The sequence below is a fragment of the Nicotiana tabacum genome, chromosome 11 (assembly GCF_000715075.1).
Source record: "Nicotiana tabacum cultivar K326 chromosome 11, ASM71507v2, whole genome shotgun sequence".
NCBI lineage: Eukaryota > Viridiplantae > Streptophyta > Magnoliopsida > Solanales > Solanaceae > Nicotiana > Nicotiana tabacum.
In genome coordinates this window covers 175,943,030-175,958,525 of record NC_134090.1, presented here as the reverse complement: position 1 = coordinate 175,958,525, position 15,496 = coordinate 175,943,030, and positions in this window count along the sequence as shown.

Genomic DNA, 15,496 nt, shown 5'->3' with positions numbered 1-15,496 from the left:
TTCAGTTTAATGCTCACCCATACACCCAACTTACAAACTGGGGTAGAAAATTTTCGTTGGTTGTTTATTTGTTGAAGTCAAGAGTCCGCCTGGAGAACAGAGACATACAATTTAAATTTTAGAAGTCAGGAGTCTGCCTGGAGAACAGAGACATGCACTTCAAATTTCGGTAGTCCGGAGTTCGCCTGAAGAACAGAGGTGACACAATTCAAGTTTTAGTTTTCAATCAATTTCTTTGTCTATTTTGAAGTCAGGAGTCCGCCTGGAGAACAGAGACATGCATTTCAAATTTTAGCAATCAGGGAACCGCTTGGAGAATAGAGACACTCAATTTCAAATTCAGAAGTCAGGAGCCCGCCTGGAGAACAGAGGAATACATTTTAAGTTTCAGCAGTCAGGAGCCTGCCTGGAGAACAGAGGCATACAATTCAAGTTTCAGCAGTCAGGAGCCCGCCTGAAGAACAGAGGTATTACAATTCAAGTTTTAGTTTTCCATTAATTTCTTTGTCTATTTTGAAGTCAGGAGCCTGCCTGGAGAACAGAGGCATACATTTCAAGTTTCAGCAGTCAGGAGCCCGCCTGGAGAATAGAGGCATTCAATTCAAGTTTCAGCAGTCAGGAGCCCGCCTGACGAACAAAGTCAGGAGCCCACCTGGAGAACAGAGGCATACATTTCAAGTGTCAGAAGTTAGGAGCCCGCCTGGAGAACAGAGGAATACATTTCAAGTTTCTGCCGTCGGGAGCCCGCTCGTATAACAGAGGAGATGCGTATCAAGTTTAGCAGTCTGAAGGAAAGGAAAAACATCTCAGTTTACAATTCAAGATGGCAACAAACGGATGTCTCCGAGAGAATGGAGAACAACAAGGCAACAATAAGCACAAGATTAAGTTTGAAGATACAGATAGGACTTTTTGTAATCCATAGATCATTGTCTAGTATAGCTTTTTGTTTTATTTTGACACAGTGTAATAAGGAAGGTTAGCGAGCAGTAGCAGCAACAGCAATTGCAGTGAAATCACAGCTCCCGGTAGTCCCAGCTACCGGACACTCCCGAACTACACTGACCTGATTCCTGTTTAGCCCAGGATATGTAGGCAACTTCTGAAGCAGAGTGCGGTCAAACTTTTCAAAATGCTTCACAACGGAATGTTTGAATGGGCAAAAATCGCTCACATTTGCTCACTTATCTTTGCACGAAAACTTTTCGTGTTTCCGGGCAAAGAGGGGCAGCTGTGAGCATGTGATTTTTGCCACGCTTAAATTACTCCTATAGAATTCATTAAAATTAGAATTTTTCTTTCAGTATTTGAATTTCTAGGAATTAATAGTATGATTTTATATTTTATGTGCATTTTTAGTTGTCATAAAAATATAATAAAAATTACAAAATAGCGTCCTCGCATTTAGGACTTAATTCTTGATTTTAGAGTAATTAAAAATCGTTTAAATAAGAGAAAAGTAACAAAATTAATGCTTTTACATTTGTTTTCCTTCAATTTCATTTTTGTTAATTTTTCCCTTAAATGTAGAATTTAGTTAATCTTAGGAAATTTAATTAGTCCCATTTAGAATTAAATCAGGTCTTTGGCTACTTTTAATTTTGAAATGAAAAGCAAAGGGCTGGCTAATTTTGGGCCACTCTCGTGCAAAACCCCAGTCCAATTACGCAGACCACGCCCCAAACCCGCCTGCCAACCCATCCCTGCAACCTGACCCGTCCATATACACTCAAAAGCCAATCAGTCGATCAACCCCCCAGATCCCTAATCCCAGCCGCGACTGTGCTTCTTCTCCCCAACAACATCCGAATTCAGCCCCAAATCCATGGCGAGTGAGCCTCAAATCCACAACCCATGTGTTCCCCCATCCTTCCTCTCACCGTTCTAACAGATTTTCCCCCGCGAGATTCCTCTCCCCTCTCACTCGCACGATTTTGAACCATCTCACGCGATTGGAAGGTCCTAGAGATGATTCGTTGGATGAACGTGAGGCATTGGATTTATTTCGTTCAATCCGAGCCCCACAGTCATCCGGGGATCGTTTCATAAAAGGATTCAATCTGATTCTTTGAAGAGGAGGAGATTTTTGGAAAAACGGAGGTCTGAAAAAATAGTCTTTCTTTTTCTTCTCTATGGTTAATTTTAGCTTAGTTCTAGTCTATAAAAATATACGCAAAAAATAGTTTGAGTTTTCTTTTTCCGAGTTTAATTTTGTTTTCCCTGTCAAAATCGGAGAGGAACAGTTAGTGGTGAAGCTAGTTTAAATTTCATTCCAGTCTGGATTTTGGTTTTAAAATGGAGCTCGTTTGAGAATTGCTGAGTTCGTCGTTGTTCAAACTTCGTACTTCTACTCAGCTGCTACTGATTTGCTGTTCTTCGAGCTTTGATCTGCCATCGTGTTCTTGTGTTAGTTTTTGGAGTCGAAACTGTGTAATCGTCTTCGATTTTGTTATCAAAAGAAATTCGAAATTTCAGGTTCATCCTTCATCTCTCAGTTCTTGCGATTCTATTCCGTTTCATTATTTTGAACTATGTGTTTCTGTCTCGAGTGCTCTATTTGTGCTATGATCGAATTCCTTGCTGACTAAATCTGTTCGTGACAGTGTGATGTACTTGAGTATTTTCAGCTAGTTGAAGTCGATTTTGAGTGGTCGTTTTTCGCTTATATGGTTTAACTGTTATTATGTTGTAGAGTTTTCATTTGAGTCCAAATTTCGTCGATTCCAAATAGTTGTTATAGCTCAGTCAGTTTGACAGTGGAAAATCACTTCTACGTTGTTAAAATTTGGAAGATGAATCATAGGTTTGCTTGGTTTTGAACATGGCAGTATGAATATAAAACGTTGCCTTTGAGCTGATATTAGTTTCTGTCGAAATAGGCTCTCATGAGAAGTCTGCTAGAAATGCTAAAATCATTTTGTCTGTCTATGTGCGCTTTCCTTCAGCTGCTTACTTTTGTTTGAAACCGCAATTTCTGGAAACTTGGTTAAAAGCAAATTTCTCACATCTAATATTGCTTGGCTAAGGAATATTCACGGTTTGTCATTTTCCATGTTAAGTATAAGTTGGATGCAAGCTTAAGCTCTTAAGATTGACTTTGAAACTGTTGTCAGTCATCTGTTGGAATTCTTCCCTTAGCGTTCGAGTTCTCTGAGATGCTAACATGTAGTTCATGCGTGTCTATACAAGAATAGTCCAGAAATCCATGATACTGCTTTTACATGCCTTAAAGTGCTGAAACGTGATGAAATGGTTTTGCTAGATTCTTTTAAGATATGTTGCAACTCTTGGTTTAGAATGAATTGGAATGAATCAATCATTTCCTTTAGTTTACAACCACGAGCCAAGCTGTTCAGGTTTAGCTTAAGCTTCAGTTCTCGTTCATAGATTTTTCTTGATGTTGGTTAAGTTCTCTCTGTCTGGTTTTAATTGGGTGTAGAGTTCTATTTGCCTTATTCTGCAAAAAGGGGTAATGAACCTGGTGTTCTCATGTCCATATAGATAAATTGAAGGCTTCTGTTATAGTTTTAGGGGTCAGTATTAGCCTGTGTGCAGAAATGCAATTGGTTCGTAGTCACTGAATTTTGGGTTTGGGAGTGTGGTGACACAATGCTTGCTATTTAAAGTGCATGAGTCCTGTTGCTTGTCATGTTCTCTAAAGTCGTTTTTCCTGATTTGATTCGAACAACTAGTATGAATTGGTATTTGATGATATGCTCTCATGTACTGAAAGTTATGATTTCGTAGGGGCTGGGGTGTTTGAATAAGTGAACTGAATAAAGGTTGTCCTTACATCTAAGAGAGGAATTATTATGCTAATATCCATGTTAGGAGTTGGAGTCAAGTCAGATATTGCTAATTGTATTTAGTTTCAGATTTCATCTATCAAATCAATTTGTCCCAAACTCTTGAGAAATCGTGAATTCAACTGGACCGTGGGTCTGCTTGAAATGAATTGCAGACTTTGGTCATGCGGACCAGTACACTGAGCCTTAAAGATTATCTGTTGGGCCTTGCATTGAGACTAGGCCCTTCCCTTTTAAAATCTTTAGTCTATATTTTGTTATTTTCCAATTGTAGACTTGAGTTTTTTTTTAACAAATAGAGGTCTTTGTTCGTTTTCGGTTAATTTGATTTAATAGTTAGGGGTGTACCGTGCCGAATAAAATCTCAAGTTGCATGGCCCTTGTTTAATTAATCTTGTTTATCCTTAGAACTCGAGGTGTGCCATTTAGCAAATTCCATGGCCCTCGCAAAGTGCGAACGCATAGTTGCTTTAGACACGCTCTCAATAAAATTACCTTCCTAAACTCGGGTGCGCATTGATGTGACCCAAATCCAAATCTCGACGAAGTCGAAATGTGTTGACAACCACGGGTGCATTGATTGCGACGGGGTTCGAAACGCGTTTTCACGACGTCGCAATTCTATTAAAATAAATAACGATGAAAAGCGGTTTACGAATAAATGGCACATAAGCTAGCATGTACTGAAATCAGATAAAATCAAATACAACAGTTAAGCGACCGTGCTAGAACCACGGAGCCCGGGAATGCCTAACACCTTCTCCCCGGTTAACAGAATTCCTTACTCGGATTTCTGGTCCGCAGACTGTTAACAGAGTCATAAATTTCCTCGGTTCGGGATTCAATCGGTGACTTGGGACACCATTAATCTCTCAAGTGGCGACTCTAAATTAATTAATAATTAAATCCCATTCTGATTGTCCTTTAAATGGAAAAACTCCTTTATGCCCTTTGCGGGGTGTAGGCGAAAGGGAGATGTGACAAGTAGCAGATGTTTGGCAGTTTTAGCTTCCGCACTTCTTCATTATTTAATCTTAAACTGTTAAAAAGGATAAATTGTTCTAACGTTGGCTTGCCTAGCAAGTGAATGTTAGGCGCCATCACGGTCCCGACGGTGGGAATTCCGGGTTATGACAAGTTGGTATCAGAGCACTAGGTTACATAGGTCTCATGAGTCACGAGCAAACTTAGTAGAGTCTAGAGGATCGTTGCAGAGACGTCTGTACCTATCTTCCAAAGGCTATGGAGTTAGGAACAGTGTCACTTCTATTCTTATTTGTCGTGCGATTTTCTTCTATCATTGATGATTGAACCCTTCTATTCTTGTTCTATCGTAGATGTGGAGAACACGCACCGCATATTTAGCTGAACAGCAGCCGGAGCTCCCAGCAACAGCTCCTACGAGGGGCATAGGTCGAGGTCGAGGCTGAGGTCGCGCTAGAGGTCGAGGCAGGGGCAGACCTTAGCCCAGAGCAGCAGCACCAGCGGTGGAGCCTCAAGTAGAGTTTAATGAGGAGTTTCCAGCTCAGATTGTGCTTGTCGGACCAGCTCACGTACCGGAGGGGTTCATCGCCACCCTAGTGCTTTAGGATGCTTTGGTGTGTTTGGTGGGCCTTATGGGGAGTGTGGCCCAAGTCGATACATTTCCTATGCACTGGCTATCTCTCAGGATGGGGGAGGAGCACAGACTCCCGCTAATCACACTACAGAGCAGATGACTCCCCAGTATCAGACACCAGTAGCCCCACTAGTTGGGGTAGTTCAGCCAGTTATTGCGGCACAGGCCGGTGATGGTCATGCCATGTCTTCTAAGAACTTATTGAGATTGGATAAGTTTACCAAGCTCTTCCCAGATCACTTCAATGGAGCATCTTCTGAGGACTCACAAGATTATTTTGACTACTGCCATGAGGTGGTGTGAAACATGGGTATAGTTGATACCAATAGGGTCGATTTTGCTGTGTTTCAGATAACGGGTTCCGTCAACAGATGGTGGAAGGATTATGTATCTACTAGACCAGCTGGGTCGCCTGTTCTTACTTGGGACCAGTTCTCTCAGCTATTTCTTGAGAAGTTCCTTCCTATCACTCAGAGAGAGAGTTATCGCAAGCAGTTCGAGCACCTCCATCAAGGCGGTATGTCGGTCACCCAGTACGAGATCCGCTTTGTGGATCTAGCCCATCATGTTATTCTTCTGCTTCCTACCGAGAGAGAGAGAGAGAGAGAAGGGTGAGTAGGTTTATCGAGGAACTTTCTCATCCTATCAAGTTGTAGATGGCCAAGGAGACCGGGAATGAGATTTATTTTCAGACGGCTGCTAATGTTGCCAATCGCATTGAGGATGTTCTTTCACAGGAGAGAGGGCAGGGGTCGATAAGAAGCCTCGTCATTTTGGTGGTTTTAGTAGTGCCTCATCTGGAGGCAGGGGTACCTTTGGTAGGGGCCATCCTCCCAGGCCATATCAGTAAGTGCTTCAGGCATTCCACTGTAATTCAAAGAGTAGTGGTCCTTATATGCCTCATTCTGGGAAGCCAGTCTACAGTGCACCGCCAGCTCCTATCAATTCACCTCATATTCAGAGTTATTACCGTGGTCATCCGGACCGTTTGGGTCAGTCTCAATTTCAGCAGACACAGCACCAGGATGAATGTTATGAGTGTGGTGATTTTGGGCATATTAGGAGGAATTATCCGTGATTATTAGGCGTCACGCCACAACAAGGTTCCCGTGCTATGATTCTAGCACCGGTTTCACCACCGCACGCTCAGCCAGCTAGAGGTAGGGGATCAGGCAGTCAGAAGTAGAGGTCAGGTCGCTAGAGGTGGAGTTCAAGCTGTTAGAGGTGGAGGTTAAGCCGCTAGAGGTAGACCCTAGCCAGTAGGAGGCAAGTGGTCATCCTAGGGATGTAGTTCAAAGTGGTGGGGCCCAGACCCGATGTTATGATTTCCCAGCCAGGCCTGAGGCTGAATCATCAAACGTTGTTATCACAGGTACTGTTTCAGTTTTTCCATAGAGATGCTTCAATTCTATTTTGTTTGGACTCTATTTATTCCTATGTGTCATCCTATTTTGCTTCATATCCAGTTGTGCCTCATGATTCTTTGAGTGTGTAGATCATGTCTATCATTCGTGTGTGGTTACCATTGGTGGTCTTGAGACTAGCGTAGATCTTTTACTTCTCGATATGGTTGATTTTGATGTCATTTTGGGTAAGGATTGGTTGTCACCCTATCATGCTATATTGGATTGTCACGCCAAGACGGTGACCTTAGCCTTGTAGGGGTTGACTCGACTAGAGTGGAGAAGGACTCCTGGCCATTCTAATAGCAGGGTTATCGGTTATATGAAGGCTCAACATATGATCGAGAAGGGTGTCTAGCTTATTTGGCTTATGTCCGTGATTCTAGTGCAGAGGTTCCTTCTATGGATTTTGTGCTAGTTGTTCGTGAGTTTTCAGAGGTGTTTCCTGCAGATCTGTCGGGGATGTCACCCAACAGATATATTAACTTCTGTATTGATTTGGCTCCAGGCACTCAACATATTTCTATTCTGACATACCGTATGGCCCCGCCAAAGTTGAAAGAATTGAAGGAACAGTTGCAAGATTTGCTTGATAAGGGCTTCATTAGACCTAGTGTCTCACCCTGGGGTGCGCCTGTGTCATTTGTAAAGAAGAATGATGGATCGATGAGGATGTTCATAGATTATCGGTAGTTGAACAAAGTCACCATCAAGAACAAGTATCCATTGCCAACGATGGATGACTTATTTGATCAGCTTCAGGGTGCCAAGGTGTTTTCAAAGATTGAACTGAGGTCTGACTACCATCAATTGAGGATTAAGGCATCTGACATCCCTAAGACAGCTTTTCATACTCGGTATGGGCATTATGAGTTTCTAGTGATGTCATTTGGGCTGACAAATTCCCCAACAACATTCATGGATTTCATGAACCAAGTGTTCAAGCCTTATCTAGATTCCTTTGTGATTGTGTTTATTGATGATATCTTGATCTACTCTCCCAGTCAAGAGGAGCATGAGCAGCATCTTCGGATCGTACTTCAGACACCGAGAGACAGCCAGTTATATGCTAAGTTTTCAAAATGTGGGTTTTGGTTGAGCAGTCGCTTTATTGGGGAATGTTGTATTAGTAGAGGGTATTCAGGTGGATCATAAGAAGATTGAGGCAATTCAGAACTGGCCTAGACCCATATCAGCTACAGAAATCCAGAGTTTTATGGGATTGGCGGGTTATTACTATCGGTTTGTGGAGGGGTTTTCATCTATAGCAGCCTTGTTGACCAGGTTGACCTAGAAGGGTTGCCCCGTTTAGATGGTCAGACGAGTGTGAGGCAAGCTTTCAGAAGCTCAAGACTGCTTTAACTAGCTCAAGACTGCTTTAACTATGGCGTCAGTGTTGGTGTTGCCCGTAGGTTCAGGATCTTATACGATATATTGTGATGCATCTCGTATTGTACTTGGTGCGGTTTTGATGTAGGGTGGCAAGGTGATTGCATACGCGTCACGGTAGCTGAAGGTTCACGAGAAGAATTACCCTATTCATGACTTAGAGTTGGTAGCCAATATTCATGCACTGAAGATTTGGAGGCACTATCTTTACGGCATGTCGTGTGAGGTATTCCTGGATCATCGGAGTTTGCAGTATTTGTTCAAGCAAAAGGAGCTCAATTTGAGACAGAGGAAGTGGTTAGAGCTATTGAAAGACTATGATATCACCATTTTGTATCATCTTGGAAAGGCCAATGTAGTGGTTGATGCATTGAGTAGAAAGTCAGTGAGTATATGCAGCCTTGCGTATATTCTAGTCGGTGAGAGACAGCTTGCATTAGATGTTCAGGCTTTAGCCAAGCAGTTCGTGAGATTGGATGTTTCTTAGCCCAGTCGTGTTCTAGCTTGTACAGTCACTCGGTCTTCCTTGTTTGAGCTTATTAGGGAGTAGCAGTATGATGACCCTCATTTGCTTGTCCTTAGGGACACAGTGCGGGACAGAGATGCCAAACAGGTTACTGTAGGAGATGATGGAGTTTTGAGGATGCAGGGTCGTGCTTGTGTGCCTAATGTAGATGGACTTCATGAGTTTATTCTTGAGGAGGCCCACAGTTCCCGGTATTCCATTCATCCGGGTGCCACCAAGATGTATCAGAACTTGCAGCAGCATTATTGGTGGAGGAGGATGAAGAAGGATATATTTTCTTATGTAGCTCAGTGTCTAAATTGTCAACAAGTAAAGTATGAGCATCAGAGACCTGGTGGTTTGCTTCAGAAGATAGAGATTCCTGAGTGGAAGTGGGAGTGTATCACTATGAATTTCGTTGTTGGACTCCCATGGACTCAGAGGAAGTTCGATACAGCTTGGATCATTGTGGAAAAGCTCACCAAGTTAGGGCATTTCATTCATGTGGCAGTTACCTATTCTTCAAAGTGGTTGGCAGAGATTTATATTCGCGAGATCATTCATCTTCACGGTGTGCCCATGTCTAACATTTATGATCAAGGTATACAGTTCACCTCACATTTCTGGAGGGCAGTATAGCGTGAGTTCGGCATGCCGGTTGAGTTGAGCACAACATTTCATCCTCAGACAGACGGAAAGTCTAAGCGTACTATTAAGATATTGGAGGATATGTTTCGCGCTTATGTTATAGACTTCGGATGCTCTTAGGATCAGTTCTTACCACTTGTGGAGTTTGCCTACAACAACAACTACCAGTTGAGCATTCAGATGGCTCCCTATGAGGTATTATATGGTAGACGGTGCCGATCACCAATTGGATGGTTTGAGCCGGGGGAGGCTCGGTTGTTGGGTACAAATTTTGTACAGGGCGCCTTAGATAAGGTTAATATTATTCAGAATTGATTTCGCATAGCTCATACAAGGCAGAAGAGTTATGCCAACCATAGGGTTCGTGATGTTGCATTCATGGTTGGAGAGTGAGTGTTACTCCGGGTATCACCCATGAAGGGTGTAACGAGGTTTGGAAAGAAGGGAAAGTTGAGCCCTAGGTAAATCGGGCCTTTTGAGATTATTCAAAGAGTGGGTGAGGTGGCTTACAAGCTCGCGATGCCACCTAGTTTGTCATCAGTTCATCCGGTATTCCATGTGTCCATGCTCCGGAAGTATCACGGTGATCTGTCTCATGTGTTAGATTCCAGCTCTGTCCTGAGTTATCCTTCGGCTCGAGTGTAGTGGAGAGGTCAGACGGTTGAGTTAGCTACTTGGGAGTCTGAGTCGGACATGCGGAGTATATATCCACACATTTTCACCAACCCAGTTACTTTTCTATGTTCATTCGAGGATGAACAGTTATTTTTACAGGTGGAGAATGTGATGACTTGATAGGTCATCTTATGTTTTAGAACCTAATTTTGTGCTTTGAAGCCTTAAATACCTCATTTTATCCTTCCTCGATTTGTGTGCATAGTCCAGGTATTTTTTCGGAAGACTTATATGTTAAAAACTGATAAAAATAAGAATTTTGCCTTAAAGTTTTGACTTCGGTTAATGTTTTGAGTAAACAAACCCGGATCTGTATTTTGACTGTCCCAATGGGTCTGTATTGTAATTGGGACCTGGGCATATAATCGGAATCGAATTTCGAGGTCCCTACCTCGAGATATGGATTTTTGATGAAAATTAAAAGTGTAAAGGTTTAATAATTTTTAAGAATTCACCGATGTTTGAAATTGTTGATACCGGGTCCGTATTTTGGTTCCATAGCCCGGTATAGGTCCATTATTATATTTATGAATTGTCTGTGAAATTTGGTGAGAAACGGAGTTGGTTTGGCGTAATTCAGACATTCGGTTGTGAAAATAGAAGTTTTAAAGTTTTCTTGAAAATTTCATTTGATTTGGTATTCAATTCGTAGTTCTAGGTGTTATTTTGGTGATTTGATCATGCGAGCAAGTTCGTATGATATTTTTGGACTTGTGTGCATATTTAGTTTGGAGCCCCGAGGGCTCGGGTAAGTTTCGGATAGGCTACATGGTGAATTGAACTTAGAAAATCTAGTTTTTCTGCAGTTTCAGGTGCCTTCTGGTTTCCTTCTGGTTTCCTTCTTCATGTTCGCGAAGGTACTCTCACGAACTCGAAGTATGAACTGGGTTGGGTGGATTCTTCTTCTACGCAAATGTGAGACAATGATTGCGAACGCGGAGCACTGGGGGGCCTGCTCTAAGCGAACGCATAGTGTATTGAGGTGGGGGAAGGGAAATTAGGGGTGACTCTATGCGAACGCGAGCCATGTCTCACGAACGCGAAGGTGAGGTGAGATATACCTTTGAGAACACGTGAGCCTCCCGCGATCACATAAGCCATTAAGGCTTTGCTCTTCGCGAACGCGTCAGGGTTCACGCGAACGCGATGAACACTTGACGCTCAGTAATAAAACAGTCCCAATTATGGGATTTTTGCCATTCTTTCAGAATTTCAAAACTAGAAAACCTAGAGGCGATATTTCCAAGAGATTTTCTTCCCCAAATTGTTGACAAGTGATTCTAACCTACTTTCTTTCAATTACCCATTGCATTTCATAAGTTTTCAACCTAATTAGAGGTTTGGGTAGAATTAGGGATTTTTGAAAAATTGGAATTTAGACCTCGAATTGAGGTCAAATTTCAAAACTAACTACATAATCGAGTTCGGTATGTATAAATGGATTTTGGTCCGAACCTCGGATTTTGACCAAGCGGGCCCGGGGTCAATTTTTGACTTTTTAGGAGAAAGTTTGGGAATTCTAAATTTATGCATTGTAAGTGATTCTTTTAGCAATATTTGATATTATTGAGTCAATTGTGGCTAGATACGAGTGGTTTGGAGGCGGATTCTAGGGGAAAAGCCCCGATAGAGATTTGAATTGACTGCGGAGTGAGGTAAGTATTGTGTCTAACCCTGACTTGAGGGAATTAGGAACTCTCGGACTATGTGCTAGGTGAATTCCATGAGAGCGGCGTATATGTGATGTGACGAGTGCTTATACGCCGCCGAATTACTTGTTTTCCCTGATTTTTCATTTTTCCTTAATTATTTCTTTCCATGTCTTAATTGTTATACGCTCTAAATGCTTTCCATGCTTAACTGCTACCTGTTAATCAATATCTTCTCATATTAATGATGTTAGCTCTTTTCATAGTTTTATGATTCCCTACTATTTGATTAAATTGACTTACTTGCACCTCCTAATTTTTAATTACTGGATTGGTCTCACTGTGTAGTATTACTTGTGTAGATTCCTATATTTTATAAGATTTTATTTTTGGTATTTATTGATCGTAAAGGTTCATGGTTTGACTGTTAATTTGACTGTGCACATTGAGTATTTGGTACTTATATGGTGGGATCGGGTTGCATGCCGCAACAGGTGTAATAAGGGTGTGTTAATATGGTGGAATAAGGGAGAATTCGTAACCGTACGGTGGGATCGGGTTGCGTGCCGGAATAGGTGGAATAAGGGCGGATTATTACAGTGAAATAATGGTGAATTATGATATTGATATCGTTATATAGTTGGATCGGGTTGCGTGCCGAAATATATCTATATATTATTTGATGTTGTTAATGTTATTACAGTGAAATAAGGGAGGATTTTGTGTTGTCTGGTGGGATCGGGTTGCGCGCCGCAATAACCTATGTGTTTCCATTTCTCGAGTTGTGTTGTTTTTCAATATTGTTATTTGAAACTCTAAGGATTGGTAATTCTGAATGACACCGGTTTATTCCTTAAGGTTGTAGCTGCTATTTTCAGATTGACTTTTTTATCTTGTTCCATATTTCCTTTTCCTGCCTTTATTATATACTATGTACAGGTTTTAGTGCAAGTGACCCACCTCAGCCTCGTCACTATTTCGCTGAGGTTAGGCTCGACACTTACAGAGTAGATGAGATCGGTTCTACTCAAACTACACTCTGCACCTTTTGTGTAGATTTTTGATTTGGTCCCAGCAGTGGTTATTAGCATGCTCGGATTGGACAATTGCGGACACTTGAGATACGGCTGAACAGTGCCCGCAGCTCCTGGAGTCCCCTTCCCCTTTCTATTTAGCTGTGTATTTTCATTTAGACAGCTTTGTATTTATTTCATACCCTTATATGTATTACTCTAGTAGCTCATGCACTTGTGACACTGGGTTCAGGGATTTATAGCATATGTTTGTCAGTTTTAGCTTCCGCATTTATACTTTGGATTATTGCAGCTAAATCAATTCTTCTTCATTATTTAATTTTAAACCGTTAAAAAGGATAAATTGTTCTAATATTGGCTTGCGTAGCAGGTGAAATGTTAGGCGTCATCACGGTCCCAATGGTGGAAATTCCGGGTCGTGACAGTGCAAATAAGCAAGAAATTAAAATGTTATTTGAGCTTTTGATGAAGTATAGTATATGCTTGTCAAAAAATTTGTGTCCTTACAATGATGGAAGAGCTCACTATTTATAGCTCCACCTAGGAAACAAGATCCTAGGATCAAGCCCCACGTAAATGACAATTATGAGGGCCATTAAAGAATGTGTAATGGTGGGCAGTGAATGTCATGTTCTCTATAACGGATCATGCACTTAATGTTATGGAATATTCTTCATTTAATGATACCAGGCGGCAGACATTTATTTTGTCTTTATGAAGACCATTCTTTCCGAAGACAAGTGAGGTCATTGCCCTTGGGTTCAACTTGTCTTTGGTTCCACGTATCACTTTCTCATATGATCATTAAATATGAACATATTTTACCCCATAGAGACAGTTCCCTGCTTTCTGGTGGCATAACATTGTGTCACTGGAAAGTTGGTAGAGATATATTTCTTGGCGGGAAATTCTATGACCCTCTCTGAAAAGTTTCTGACGGTTTATTAGATGCACGTCTCTCTGCATTTAATGCACTGAAGAAGCGTCACCCCATGATTCAGTATCACTTTTGCCGGTTATCGAGGTAATTATAGACACAATTTTAGCCGTATATTTCTTTGCTTACACACATCAAACTCCTTCATTTACACTTCTTAATCTATCGAATTTTCTCAAACCCTCTTTACTCAACTTTGTACTTTGTCTTCAACCCTTATTTGATCTTCTTCTTGAGAGAACTTTCCTCCATTTTCGACAAAAAATAGCTTCTTTATCCAAACACTCTAGTTCCTCAAAAACAAAGGTAAAGACGATGAGGCCACTCCTCCTACGGTGAGCACCATCATCCCAAGAAGTCTTATCACAACCAAGGACTTCGAAGAGAAGTTCCCTACTTCAAATCCTCGCACTTGGGTCGTTGGCAGATACCCTTCTTCCATTTATCCTTCCAGTATTCCTGATGTGAAGGAAGACTGTCATTGCCAAGATCTAGACATTATCGCTCCTGATCTGGAGGAGCGGGTAACCTTACCCAAGAAGGGTTTATGTATTTTTATACGTATCTCTTCACTTTAGGGCTGTTCTCTTTAAGTGGAGAGCTCGACTCCATCATCGTGGAGTTCTGCATCTGTTACCAGGTATGTCTGGCGCAAGTAAGTCCTTCTGTATAGAGGACAATCGCTTTTCTTCGGTGCCTGTGCTAGGAGATGGGAAAGGAGCTAACCCTAGCTCGGTTGATGAATATCTATTCCCCCAAGATCTTACATAGGGGAATGATAAATTTCAACAAGCGTGGACACCGTGCTCTGCTATCTAGCATGGATGATGACAATGATCGTGGGTGGATGGAATAGCTCGTTGTAGTTGCTACAAATGACATCATTCCGACCACGACTTCATCCTTTCCGAAATTATGGAACTGCACTCGTAAGTTCACCATTTGTCTTTTCTTTCATTAAAGATAGCCTCATATCGTTATTAACCCTTCTTCTTTTTCTTATTTCAGCGACTTGGTGGGTACCACCTAGGGTTGAGGCTTGGACTAGTAGGTTCAAAATTTTTTGGATGTTACTATGCCCGACACCTGCACATGGAAAGATTTGGCCCTCAACTACGGGTGGAAGGCCAAAAATCATGGTAGGTTAAACTCAACTTGATGTCTTCCTCTCGTATAAGGAAGCTGATTAACCCATTTTCCTTTGTTGAATTCAGGTCTACTCCAGGGCTCGGTTGTCGTTCCTGGGGAGGATGTTTTGGATACTCCCGCTGATGCGGTGAGGCATTTACTTGAGCAGGCATCTCTAGGCTTTCTTCTGATGCAAGTGCTTCTTTTCGGAGTCCCCGATTGGAGAACAAGCAACCAAAAAAGAGGCATTCTTTTGTGGCCGGGGAAAAAATAAAAGGGCAAGGAGTGTCATGCTCGAGTCGTCTTATGGTGTTGAGCGTCATGCCCGAGCTGGCCATATACACCGTGGTTATTGATGATAATGGAGAATCTAATGATGAGGGAGCTTCTCTACATAGAAAATGACGACCTTCATCAATTCAATAGAATGCTCAATTTGTTGAGTTAGTTACATCAATCGAGGATGATGCCTTGGCCCTCTAGGGGGAGTTTGACATGTTAGAAAATGCCAAATCTCGTTTTTGAGTCCCAGTCACCATACCTGGTATTGTGATGCTGAGTATCGGGTCCTTGTCATCTTCGGTTAATGAGCAACCAACAACCAGTACTACGCTTGCCGTAATCACTTCTCATCCTTCAATGCCATCAGTTGCATCTCCTTCTTCACCAACTCCGTTTCTTCCACCAGCAACTGCTACATTATC